Source organism: Canis lupus, chromosome 14 (assembly GCF_048164855.1).
Source record: "Canis lupus baileyi chromosome 14, mCanLup2.hap1, whole genome shotgun sequence".
Taxonomy (NCBI): Eukaryota; Metazoa; Chordata; class Mammalia; order Carnivora; family Canidae; genus Canis; species Canis lupus.
Window position 1 is genome coordinate 64893578 of NC_132851.1, and position 13126 is coordinate 64906703.

At 39.3% G+C, this 13126-nt stretch overlaps 1 long non-coding RNA gene across 3 annotated transcripts in view; it reads right to left on the minus strand.

Annotated features, from left to right (window-relative positions):
* The window catches only part of LOC140604217 (uncharacterized), a 111975-nt gene that overhangs the window by 11865 nt on the left and 86984 nt on the right, over positions 1 to 13126 (minus strand). The window contains exon 5 of one of the 3 annotated variants that reach the window (XR_012007222.1): positions 1103 to 1168. The exons of the other annotated variants lie outside the window; for them this stretch is intronic. This is a non-coding gene — a long non-coding RNA (uncharacterized lncRNA). The remainder of the gene's footprint in view (positions 1 to 1102; positions 1169 to 13126) is intronic. 3 annotated transcript variants of the gene reach the window in all.

A 13126-nucleotide genomic window follows, 5' to 3' on the forward strand; every position in this document is an offset into this window, starting at 1 on the left:
GAGGCTCAGCTCTACTGAGTTCTGTCACCGCCTCTGCCCCTGGAACACACTGTGAAGGGCTCATCCCTGAAGATTAGAAGGAGCCTGACAAAGCACGGACTTCCCCAAGAGGGAAGAACAGCATTTGGAGCTAGTGAGTTTAGAATGATGCAGAGAGACAGGGCCAGACGAGTTTGTACTGGCTTTGATCTGACGTCTTTGCAGAGAAAAGTACAAAGTACGTGGTCCTGATGGGAGGATGTTTATATGACTCTTTAGCATGAAAAGATGTTGTCATTATCAACCAGAAGGAGAGAAAGATTGCAGTGAGGAGGCAAAAGCGAGACTCAGTGCGTACTGAATACAAATTTTAGCCCAAAGCAGACTCCTCTTGCAATGATTGTTAAAACACTAGTTTAGAGTTTTTAGAAGGCTCATAGTACTTTCGGATTTCATCTGTTAAAACATGCTATATAGACAGTTTGCAGGGGAGGGTCCTTGCTCAATAGGTAACTTATCGCACAAAGTTTCTCCTCTTTTCAAATCAGGATCACACTACGTATAACGCCAAGCACAGTAGCAGATTAAACATTTGGGCGCTTTTTATAAGTGATACATTCCCAAGGCAAAGTTGCTTAAGGAACGAGAGGAGGTCCCGATCAATAACAGAATAATTAGGCCTATTCCTGGTTCTAACTGAGGTTGGGTTACAGGGAAGGAGTCAGACTGTTCTGAATCTACAGAGGTGACTTCTTTCTCTTTAGGTTATAGATGGAGAAGGTCCTCCCCATACTGCTGCCCTCAGCTGTAGCTCTGGCTCACGCACTGAGAGGATCTATAAAGGGATCCAGATTGGGCAGCCCCAGTGGCTCAGCGGTTTAGCACCCAGGGTGTGATCTCGTAGACTCGGGGTCGAGTTCCGTGTCGGGCTCCCTGCATGGAGCCTGCTTCTCCCTCTGCCTCCCTCTGCCTCTCTGCCTCTCTCTCTGCGTGTCTCTCATGAATAAATACATAAAATCTTTAAAAAAATATACATATATAAATGGATCCAGATCAACCCAGCAGCCCATCCAAACAGCTTCACTCAAGAAACTTGCTTGGTGGCCTCAAAGGTCACACTTACTCAGAATACACACTCGGCTTACTGAGAAAAATGTTTTGAGGAGTTTGGAGGGTAAACTGGTACCATCTAGAAAGAAGAGAAAGAAATAGAACTTGGTCATTGACGGAGTAAAAAGATTATTTGTGAGTAACTTCTCTTGTCAAGAACTAGCGGAGAATCATCAGAGGACAAAGGGCAACAGCTTCCCTGGGTGATGTGTTTTATCAGCCTGGCTATACCTTTTCCCACTGCAGCAGGATTTCTTCCTTTCCTCTCTCATCTACTTATGTATCTCCAGCATCAAGCACTTACATCAAGAGATATCCTTGCAAGGGGTAACTTGCATCACAGATACTAACAAAATCTATGGAATATTCCTTGAGTTTTTGTAATTAAAATCATCCAAATTCAGAACATTATCAGAATGGACATTTATAAATTCCAAAAAAGATCTAGATTTTATTAAAGGCATCTTTGCCAAGTATTATGGTTAACCTATTACAGGGTGCTTTGTCAGCAACTCAATTTTACTCTCAGGAATAGTACACTGACAGAAAAGGTGTTTAACTCAGAAAGCTCAGGATGAGGTGAGGTATAGCATTGTATAGCATTTTCACATTTTTAGAACCAACTAGCAAAGACCTGTGAGTACTTAGTCTAAAACCAAACATCCTGGGCAGCCCGGGTGGCTCAGCGGTTTAGCCCCGTCTTCGGCCCAGGGCCTGATCCTGCAGACCCGGGATCAGGTCCGGCGTCGGGCTCCCTGCATGGAGCCTGCTTCTCCCTCTTCTCCCTGTGTCTGCCATGGGTAAATAAATGAATCTAAAAAATAATAAATAAAACCAAACATCCTAAAATCATTTTAATGGTGCTTAGATCAGATTCAAAACTTTGATATTTTTTTAGAACTTTTCATTTGTGCTATATAATGATCCTTTAAGAAGTCCTTTCTAATATGGCAAGAAGATGGCAAACACAAATTACATCGGGAGAATTCGAAGTATAAATATGAAGCTGCTGTCTGAGGCTGCTCAGCCTGAGCCACTGTGAGTTTCACAGATGTTTAGGAAAATCTACTGAGGTCGAAGCAGAGAAATCACTAAAACCCACTTAATCCAAACTGTGACTGATCTACTCATTGGAGTAGCTGCTAAGCCTCCATTCAAGTTAGAAGTAGTCCTGAGGTTAGAGAGGCTTTATTTTCTCCCCTTCAAAGAAGTCTGGTTTGATCTTTTTTTTTTTTTTAATTTTACTTTGTCAAACCTTTAAAATAATCAGGACATTGATTTTTGATTGGGCAAAATAAGCACCATAGCATTTGGAAGAAAACGGGAACAAGAGAACTTGACAGTCATAGAGTAGGGTCTAGGTCAGTGGTTTTCAAAATGTGGACTGGGGATCCTTAGGAGACCCTGAGACCATTTCAGAGTGCCTGTCAAGTCAAAGCATTTTTTTAAATATTAAGATTTTATTTGCTTTTCCTCCTAACCCCCTTACAAGAAAACAATGAGTTTCCCAGGGACTATATGATATGTGATGGTGTCATTACTCTGATGGCTAATGGAATGTCAGTTGGTTTAAATTTTCTCAGTTTTAATTACTAATACCGTAAATATCTATGGTTATAATTCATATTTTAAAGAAAGATCTTTGGGGTCCTCAATAATTTTGAAGAGTTTAAAAGTGTCTGGAGGCATGTAAAAAAGAATGAAATCCCGTCATTTGCAACAACATGAATGGACTTCGAGGGCTTTGTGCTTAAGGAAATAAGTCAGAGAAAGATAAATACTGTATAATCTTACCTTTATGTGGGCTTAGAAAACAACAACAACAACAAAAAAAAACAGTTACAAACAGCTCATAAGTACAGAAAACAGACTGGTGGTTGCCAGAGGCCAGGGGGTAGGCAGTGGAAGAAATAGTTAAAGGGGATCAAAAGGTAACAACTTCCAATTATAAAATAAAAAGTCCTGAGGATATAACATACAGCATAGTGATTGTAGTTAACAAAACAGTATGCATATTTGAGGCTAAGAGAGCAAAAGTTCTCATCACAAGAAAAAATTTGTAACTGCATGTGATAATGGATGTTAACTAGATTTACTGTGGTGATTATTTTGCGATGTATACAAGTATTGAATCATTATATTGTATACTTGAAACTAATGTGTTTTATGTCAATTATATCTCAATTTAAAAATAAAAGTTAAGAAGTGAAACACTAAAAAAAATGCTTATAGAGACTAAAAGTATCTTGAGACCAAAAATTCCTTGTCTAGAACAATGCTGTTGAATAGAATTTATTACAATGATGAAAATGGCCTATGAATCTTCAGGTCTCATACAGTAGCCACTAAATACTTATGACCGTTGAGCCTCTAAAATGCAGCTAGTGTGGCTGAGAAACTGAGTTTTTAATGTTTATGTAATTTAAATTTCAGTGTAAATAGTTACCATGTTGGGCAGTGCAGACCTAAACCTCAGCACCCTGACTCCTGATTTAATACTGTTCTCAATCTTCTACACCAGCTGTTTACAGTTAGAGATTTTCCTTGTGCTAACTATGAAATTCTTGGTGTGGTTTGTGCGGTGTGTGAAGGGAGTATTTAACAACAGATACGCAATAAGAAAATATTCATAACTCTAAAATATCAATCAACTCCAGATCAAATCCTAGATTCAAACAAAGAAGAAAATAATCAAAAAATTCTTGTAGTTGCCCCTTTGGGAGTTCAAAAGAATATTTCTTCATGCTTTATCTTGAATTAACTACATGGTTTTGATAATATTTTTAAACTATAAACAGTGTTTAGACTTTGCTCCTGTTGTAGTTATGAAGAGACAAGAACGTAATTACGGTTGCACAGAAAAGTCACCTGGGTGTTCAGGCATGTTCAGACCAAACCAGTCTGCTTTGGTGTGGTCATTATTCACTAGGATCTAAATCTCAATAAATAGAAATCCTAGATTTTTCAATTAGCAGAACTGTCTGAAAATTGTGCACTCAACTCTTGCTAACCATATTCCCAAGAGATACATGAGCACAGAAGAGAATCTCAGCTTGAAAATAAAAGCTTTGAACTAGGGCAGCCCCAGGGGCGCAGCGGTTTAGTGCCACATGCAGCCTGGGGTGTGATCCTGGTAGACCCGGGATTGAGTCCCACATCGGGCATCCTGCATGGAGCCTGCTTCTCCCTCTGCCTATGTCTCTGCCTCTCTCTGTGTTTCTATGAAAAAATAAACAAAATCTTAAAAAAAAAAAAAAAAGCTTTGAACTATGTGAACCTGTATGAGTTATTATTGAACTTCTCTAAACCTACCTTTTCCTAGTAAACTGGGATTATGATATTATCAGTGACTTCTTTATATGTTGTTGAGAGGATTAAATGAGATAATATATAAAACAGTAAAATTCCTGAAAATTATAAATATTAATATTATAATTATATTACATTACTATTTGCTGTATTTACTTAACAAATCTTTATTTATTCATTCATTCAGAGAGAGAGAGAGACAGGCAGGGAGAAGCAGGCTCCATGCAGGGAGACCGACGTGGGACTCAATCCTCGGTTTCCAGGATCAGGCCCTGGGCTGCAGGCTGTGCTAAACCGCCTCGCCACCAGGGCTGCCCTACTCAACAAATCTTTATTGGGAGCCATCTATGTGCCAGACAGTGTGTTAGTGCTGGTGAATAAGCAAATATGGTCCGTGCACTCACAGAGCTTACAATCTAGTAAGAGAGAGAGAGAGAGATCAACAATCACCTAAATAAAAAGAGTTCTAGAAAAAAAAAAAAGAGTTCTAGGGGCACCTCTAAGGTGGTTCAGTCGGTTAAGCATCTGTCTTCAGCTCAGGTCATGATCTCAGGGTCCTGGGATGAAGCTCCACTTTGGACACCCTGCTCAGCGGGGAGTCTGTTTCTCCCTCTCCTTCTGCCCCTCTCCCTGCTCATGCTCTCTTTGTTTCTGTCTCTCTCAAATAAGTAAATAAAAAAAAATTTTTTTTTAAAGAGCTGTGGATGGCACTGAACTTTCTAAGATAAAAGAGCTGGATCAAAAAGACATGTAAGGGAAAACTGTTCAGATTGAGAGATTAGGAAAGATCTCTTTGAGAAAGGCATATTTAAGCTGAGACCTGAAACACCAGTAGGATTTACTACTGATAGAAAGATGTTCTGGGGCATATTGGATGGGGGTAATGGCTAGTACATAGATTCTAAAATTTAATGACTAAACAAAACAAAAGTTTATTTCTCTTTCACTTAACAGTCCAGGCTTAGTAGTCAAGCTCTGCTTGGTAAAGTCATGTAGGGATCCAGGCTGAGAAGGGCAGTTCCATCATCCTCTGCTGTAACTTCTACGGTTGCTTCCAGCCAGCAGGAAGGAAGGGGAGATGGTCATCTTGGAAGAACTTCTTTATTTTTTGTTTATTTATTTTTTTCCATATAATGTTTGTCCTTGGCCGATTGACTTCTTTCACTCGGAAGAACTTCTTTAAACAGATGTCTGGAACGTTAGGCTTGTACAGGAAGTTTGGTTGGCTGTTCGGGTATTAGGATAGGCTATCATGGAACTAGTGGGCCTGCCCTTGGTGTGGTCATCATTCACTAGGACCTGGTTGTCAATTACAGATATCCTACAACTGTCAGGATTTTGCTCACCTGAGTCTTGCAAACCAAACCCACAACAGATACATGAACATAGAAGAGTCTCAACTCAAACGTGTAAGTTTTAATGCACTGAGTTACTGAATCCCTGTAAGCCTATACCTTGCCCATGAAGTGGGATAATGATAATATTAGTGCCTTCTCTGTATGTTGGAGATAATTACTAGGCTCATATCCTGTTGGTGTCAAATAGTTTTGTAATACGGTTACACCTAGAAGAAAGCCCAACTAAGAAATGTAATTTCTTACTCGGTAGTCATATTTTAAGTAAAAGGGAAAAGAAATTGTGGTTTCCCCTATGTGTCTAACACACAGGCAGAGAAAACCAAAACTCTAAAGCATTAACATTGGAAAGAGTTTGGCACGCTAAGGGAACTGGACGGAGGAGGCTAGGATAGCTTAGAAAAAGTGGTATGACATGGGACTAAATGCCAGGATCCCTACCTACAATCAGCTTACAAGCCACTAGGAGAGATAGAGAAGTAAGCAGACCTGATTAATGCTATTATAATTGCAAAACACACCATGTTTTGGTAGAAGAGAATAAGTAGATTAATTTTTCTCTAGACAGTTTGTGGAGAATGGAACATCTTAAATGGCCCTCGGTGACTAAGAATTTGGGCATGAGGTGATAGGTGAGGGCATGGCAAGGAAAATGAACATCTGGACAGAGCGAAGGGCAAGAGCAAAGGAAAGCAACCGGGAAATGTATAAGGTGTTTCCTAAGAGTGGTAAGAGCTATGGCTTAAAGTATTATCAGAAAGAGTTTGCCTCTGCTACTCTTAAACAGTCCTCAAAGATAAATCCTACACTGTTGTAAGACAGCCAGAAAGATAGTATAAAAAAAAAATCATAGAGTTAAAATATAATATCAACTTCTTGAATTATATTTTTAAAACGTCATCCATCTCTCCAACTAAGGAACAACAACTCCTTTGCATCAAATTCTGGTTGAACAAGTTGACAGTTCTGATGTGCCAGTTCTATCAAAACCAGAAAATATTGCTGTACTTTTATCGGAAAAATGCACCCAGTACAGAAATGATTTTTGTTAACCCTGAAAATCAATCTAGTTCCACAGCACTTAGAAGTTCTACTGTTTTTCTCTTAAAGCTTAAAATATGTTCGACACTTTCATTCACTTTTACGTACGCTCATTCATTCAGCGATATTTATGAGTGCCAACAACCTGCACTAAATACTAGGAACTGTTAGGGGATGGTAATAAGACACAGTCCTTAACGTAAAGGGATCCAGAGGCTCAACCAAATGGGAGAAGAACAAGCATCACGGTATAAGAGCAAGACAGAGTGAGAGGCACAGCATTCCGCAGGTATACATAAGTCTGGAAGGCAGCAAGTATCGCTCTGTGAAGAGGAACCAAGGAAAGCTTAGTGGAAAGAGAGTGGAGAAGAGAATTTGAACATTGATTCGGATCTGGAAAACGAAGGAGATATTTCCAGTCTGAGAAGAAAATCACGAGTACCTGAATACGACTGGCTAGGCTAATTTAAGGGTGAAAGTTGGTCTAAAGTAGACAGACCAAGCTAATCAAAAGGAGAAATGAAGGTAGAATGGCAAGAGAGAGCCGAATTGTGAAGAGACTTGAATGCTGAGCAGCATATTTTTTAATTTGTGTCACAAATAATGGGAAATTGCAGGTCTTTAAGTGGGGGATGAGCAGGACTGACTCCAAGTTTTAGGAACGGAGCTCTGTCAACAATAGGAATGACAATGGGCAGCTGAGCTCAGTGAGCATGGAAGCATGGTCTCTGCAGAGAATCCTGCCCCTTGATAGCTGTGTGGCATGGGGCAAATGATTTACCATGCTGTGCCTTATTTTCCCTATCTGTAAAACAGGGATGATAATGGTAGCTACTTCCCAGGATTGTTGTGAGGATTAAATCCAGGAATTCCCATCATGGATTTAGGACACTGCCTGACATTTTAATAAGCACTACATAAATATTTATATACACACACAACATATAGTGACAAAGGTGTTAAACAAAAACATCTAGTTTGTGCTCTATCTGTAAAGGGCCCTTGAGAGACGGGAGTAGGATGTCTGGGACCAGATTACCTGGTGTCCAATCCCAGGTAAACTGTTTTTTAATCTTCCTAAGACTCTTTTTTCCTTCTCTGTAAATTAGAAATAACAACAGTATCTATTTCATAGAGTTGTGTGGAATTAATGTAGATAACACATGGAAAGTGCTCAGCAAAGAGCCTGGTACCTAGTGATGACTCACAATAGGATAGTTTCTTTATCAAAAAGTGTTTGCGCAAGGAGTTTGTAATCCTGTAAATCCTTACCCTGGTTGACTCCCAGCCCTTGGGATGCAACTGACAGTGCAGAGAGCAGATTAGAATCAGGTGAACCTGAAGTGAATTCTTGTTCTGTCCTTTAAAGTAGTGTGAATGGGGGCATTTTTCTAAAACTAAGGCCACCTTGTTTCTTCCTGAGATCATGAGAATGCTTCCCATCTCAAAAGGTTGTTTGTGAAGATCAGAAATAATTTATGTCAAGTAGCTAGACCCACACACACTGAGCGCATACCAGAAGTTGCCTCCCTGGGACTGCCCTCTGCCCCCCCACCCCCACACTTTTTCAAGCTGCCTCCCATATCTTCTCTGGAAGAGGAAAAGCCACATTCCCTGACCTTAGCTTCAAAGACTATTGTGGCAAGAAGCCAGGCAGAAGATTAGCCACTATTCTGGGCCAAGAATTATGGGTCTCAGAGAAAGACAAAAGTAGAACCAAACTAACCCAATGCCTTCACTTGCCAGACCTCTTGTTATCTGACTCCCACTGATGTCTAACCAAAATTAACCACAGACCGCTAATGGGCCAGTGAACCATTGTGCAATGTTTTCAACTGGATACAGTGTGGAAAAATGGGAAAGAAGGAAGGGCCAACAGATAGTTGGGGGTTGAAAGTATAAGGGATGATCATAATGGCTCTGGGGCAGAGGACAGCATATATGTTAGTTTGGAGGAAGGGGCATTTTTTTGTTCTTTTTTCCATATCAAAAGACACAGAAGTAGACCACCCCAAGGGAATAGTTTTCTTCAAGTATGGGAGGTGTTACAGTACAGTGGTTAAGAGAGCTGCTTTAGGAATGACGATTGTTGAGTTGAGGAATAATCTTGGACCTGCCATTTGCGAGCAGTGTAAGCCAATGTAATTCAGTAAATCAGTGGGCAAGTTATTTAACTCTTCTTTTTTTTTTTTTTTTTTATTTTACTATTTTTTTATTTAACACTTCTGAGTTGAGGTTTCCCCCCAAATTCCTGAATCATTACATTAATGCAATGATTAAATATAATAATCCATATAAAGCAGATGAAATAGATTTGGCATATAGTACATATTAAAAATATTTGCTTTTTGTAATTATGATTTAATCTTTTAGCAGAGTCGACACAATTCAAAATGAGGAAGACAGAGGTGCAAACAACAAGATGAATTAGACCCTACCTGGCAGCCTGAACCATCTAATTCTGGAAATTTATTCGGTATACCATTAACATAAAATTCCTCTCCTGAAAATTATTTTCCTGCTTGATTTCTTTTCCCATTTTTAAAAAGATATTCTTTTTCTAAGCTTCTGACATATGGCACGTCTTTGTTTCTTAAGAAATTACTATTACTAAAAAATTAGATTATCTGACTTGCTTCTCAAGTGCCTTCAGGCTTGACTATTGCTTATAGATCTTTGCACTTGTCCCTGTGGTTTGGGTCTTTCTGCCTTTCCTTCTTTCTCAATGTGGTCATTATAATCTAGGTAATACCCATTAAAGGCCATTTAACCTTCTGGCTTTATGATATAGCATTCTTGTCACCTGGAAAATGCCCTCTTATTCTCACTTAGCATTTGCCAAGCAGCAATTTTGTGCCTAGATTTTTTGCTGGGTACTCTGATTTACAGATGGGAAGGTGGTTCTTGCCTCCCAGGGGTTTCGAATCTAACCGAAGAAACAAATCTCACACGAAGTTATAAAACTTTCATGACAGTTTTATGGAAGTTATGAAAATAAGGAGGATAAGATGGTAAACACAGAGCAAGGGCCCACCACCCACCAAAAGAGTGAGAACAGATAGATACTGCTTTCGGGAAGCAGTGATCACTACAGCTGGGAAAGGGAGGGGAGACAGTGAAGAAATATTTCTGTTGGCCAGATGGCTGGCTGGCAACACCACAGCTGGGAGTGTTACTCTCCTGACCTACAGGAGAGTAGCCTATCTTGACACACTATGCATTTTCCTCTATAGAAACATTTTATTTTTTTTAAGATTTTTTATTTATTTATTCATGAAAGACACAGAGAGAGAGAGAGGCAGAGACACACGCAGGGGAGAAGCAGGCTCCATGCAGGGAGCTCGACGTGGGACTCGATCCCGGGACCCCAGGATCACGCCCTGGGCCAAAGGCAGGCACCAAACCACTAAGCCACCCAGGGATTCCCTATAGAAACATTTTAAATAGCATTTGTTTCCCACATCATTTATGAAGGGAGACTTAATCCAAAGAGTAGCTGAATCATAGAGCACTAGAGTACATTAATAACTGACATTTTGTAGGATATAGCAATGTAAAAAGAACTTTTGCTTACCTTGCCTTACAGCATGCTCACAAGCAACCACCCTATGAGGAAGTTAACTAACCACCCTATGAAAATTTATAATTTTCTTTTCCTTTTTTTGAGAGCTAGAGCATGTATGAATGGAGGGGGGGTGTGGGGGGTTAAAGGGGGCAGGCGGTGAGAAAATCCTAAACTTAGAACCAGACTCAGGGTTGTCACAATCCTGAAACCATGACCTGAGCCAAAATCAAGAGGCAGATGCTTAACCAACTGAGCCACCCAGGAGCCCCTATTTTTATTTTCAAGTGAAAAAAATGAAAATAATAGAAATTAAGCAGTTTTTCTAAGGTCGCTAATTTAGCCATAATAATTACAGGTGGGTTATTACCATGCTCCCTTAAATAAAACCTATGTTAACATCATGTTGCCTCCTATTTGAAAGAGTGTGAGTTTTTGTGTGTATGTAGGTGTGTGTATGTATTGGGGGTATGCCAGGACAGGGGTTATTCTATGAATTCTATGAATTCAGAACATTATTTCTAGAGGAAAAAATATTTCGAATACTAACAAACCAACTTGGTTCAAAGTTTTCAGAATACAATCTACGTATAAGTTGAAAACTGATGACATAAAATACGCATCGGGACCTGCAGCCTAATATTTCATTTTCCTACTTCTTTGTCAAGCAGAAAGATGTGAATTTCCTCTTCAGTGTATTTTTTCCAGGTACTGATTCAATAGGCCCTTGGAAAGCAATTAATATAGATCTATTTTTCTCTTTCTCGTTAGAGTAATAATTAATTAGCATGCTGGAAGTAAGAGGATTCCCTCTGTCAGTAATGACATGCCTCTTTGGTAAACTATGTAATGCGTTAGTTTCTAAGGAACTTTCTGTTGCAATATCTCATTCAAAATAGTATTTATATTTTACTTAGTCTGTTGGGCTTCAAATTAAAATATATTCCATACTTTATTCCATTTTAGGGTCTAGTTTTTCTTATCTAAGATCAAGTGTTTGATCCTAGACAATCAAGCCCTGCTTGTTTCAGTGACTTTTAAGCCTTCCAAGCTCTTGGCTGTCTGTCCCTAAAATATTCCATCACCTCTTTGCTGTGTTCCCTGTCCCCTTGTGCAGCCAAGATACTTCCTTTGTTAAGAAATTTCATTAATGGTTAGAAATAAATATTAAAAAGAGCTTTGAAAAAGATAGACTTTCTTTTGTCCATGTTTCCAAAAATCCATCAACATGTAGTTGATGGAATGAGCCTGCCATTTCTTATTTCGGGAAATGAAAAATCTAAGAGATGCAAAGTCATCAGTTCTTATTTTCACAAGCCTTTGATCTCTGTCACTGCCTCTACCACTTGGCCAACATGTTAGAATGGTTTCAATTGTTATATTCTAATGAGTATTATCTTATTAATTCAAAAAGCCTTGCAAATATGAATGTTGTAGCATATACACTGAAAAGCTGGCGTGGGTTGCAGTTTGAGCAGTGACTTTTTGTCTAGTCCTACTTCTTCTGCAGGTGAAGAATTGACTAGATGGGCTGTTTTATAATTTTCCTCACAGTTCACACTTGGTATTGTAGTGTCATTTCCCTCAAATTAGCACTTACAATTGAGAAACAAAAGTCAAAATCACTTGTCAAATACGTGAAATCATTGTCATGGCTGGGATTAGACCTCAAATTTTCTGATTTCCATCTCCTAGTCCTTACCTTAATACATGGGACTCTACTCCTCTGACCTCTATTTCTATAAGGCCAATACTGGTACGCATCAAAATACAAAGCTGTCATGGACAATACAGTTAGCCTTCGTGGTCTTCTGCAGGTTCCCGTGGTTATCTTGCAACTCACAGAGCACATTTTGGTTCTTCTTTCTTTCTTTCTTTCTTTCTTTCTTTCTTTCTTTCTTTCTTTCTTTCTTTCTTTCTTTCTTCTTTCTTTCTTTCTTTCTTTCTCTCCTTTCTTTCTTTCTTTCCTTTCTTTCTTTCTTCTTTCTTTCTTTCTTTCTTTCTTTCTTTCTTTCTTTCTTTCTTTCTTTTCTTTCTTTCTTCTCTTTCTTTCTTTTTTCTTTTTTTTAAAGATTTTATTTTTTTATTCATGAGAAACACAGAGAAAGAGGCAGAGACAGGCAGAGGGAGAAGCAGCCTCCCCACCCCCAGGGGAGCCTGATGCTGGACTCAATTCCAGGACCCTGAGACCATGACTCGAGTCAAAGGTAGATGCTCAGCTACAGAGCCACCCAGGTGCCCCACGTCTTGGTCCTTTCATTAAAAGGTGAGATCTGTTTGCCAGCTAACTAACCTGTGTTAGCCTATCTTTTGTTTGCAATGTAGATTTAGCACCAAGTGTGCAAATGAAAAGTGGAGCTTATTTCTTCATGGAGAATTTGTTAAGTGCTAACTTACAGTGTTGAGAATGATCATGGTTCTACTCATCTCCAGGATCTTGAATTCTTCTCAGGTCATGACTGAGAGACATTTTGTGGATTGGAAGAGGAAGATTATTCCTGTCCCTCCTGCCTAGAGATGAAAGTCACACAATCCCAAGTAAAAGCCTGGCCACAGAGCCCAGCAGCCAGAGGAAGAGGGGGACTTGGGAGGACACACAGCTATCCTCAAGTGCAAGATCCTATTGCTCAAAAAAACACAAAAAATACAAAAAGCTTCCAGCCACCAGAGAAATTAGGAAAACAATCGATCTAGTTGAAATGAGGAAGTAGAAGCCACATTTTAATAATATTGTGGGGCAGGGAAAAAATGAAAGGTTAGAGGAGAGAGA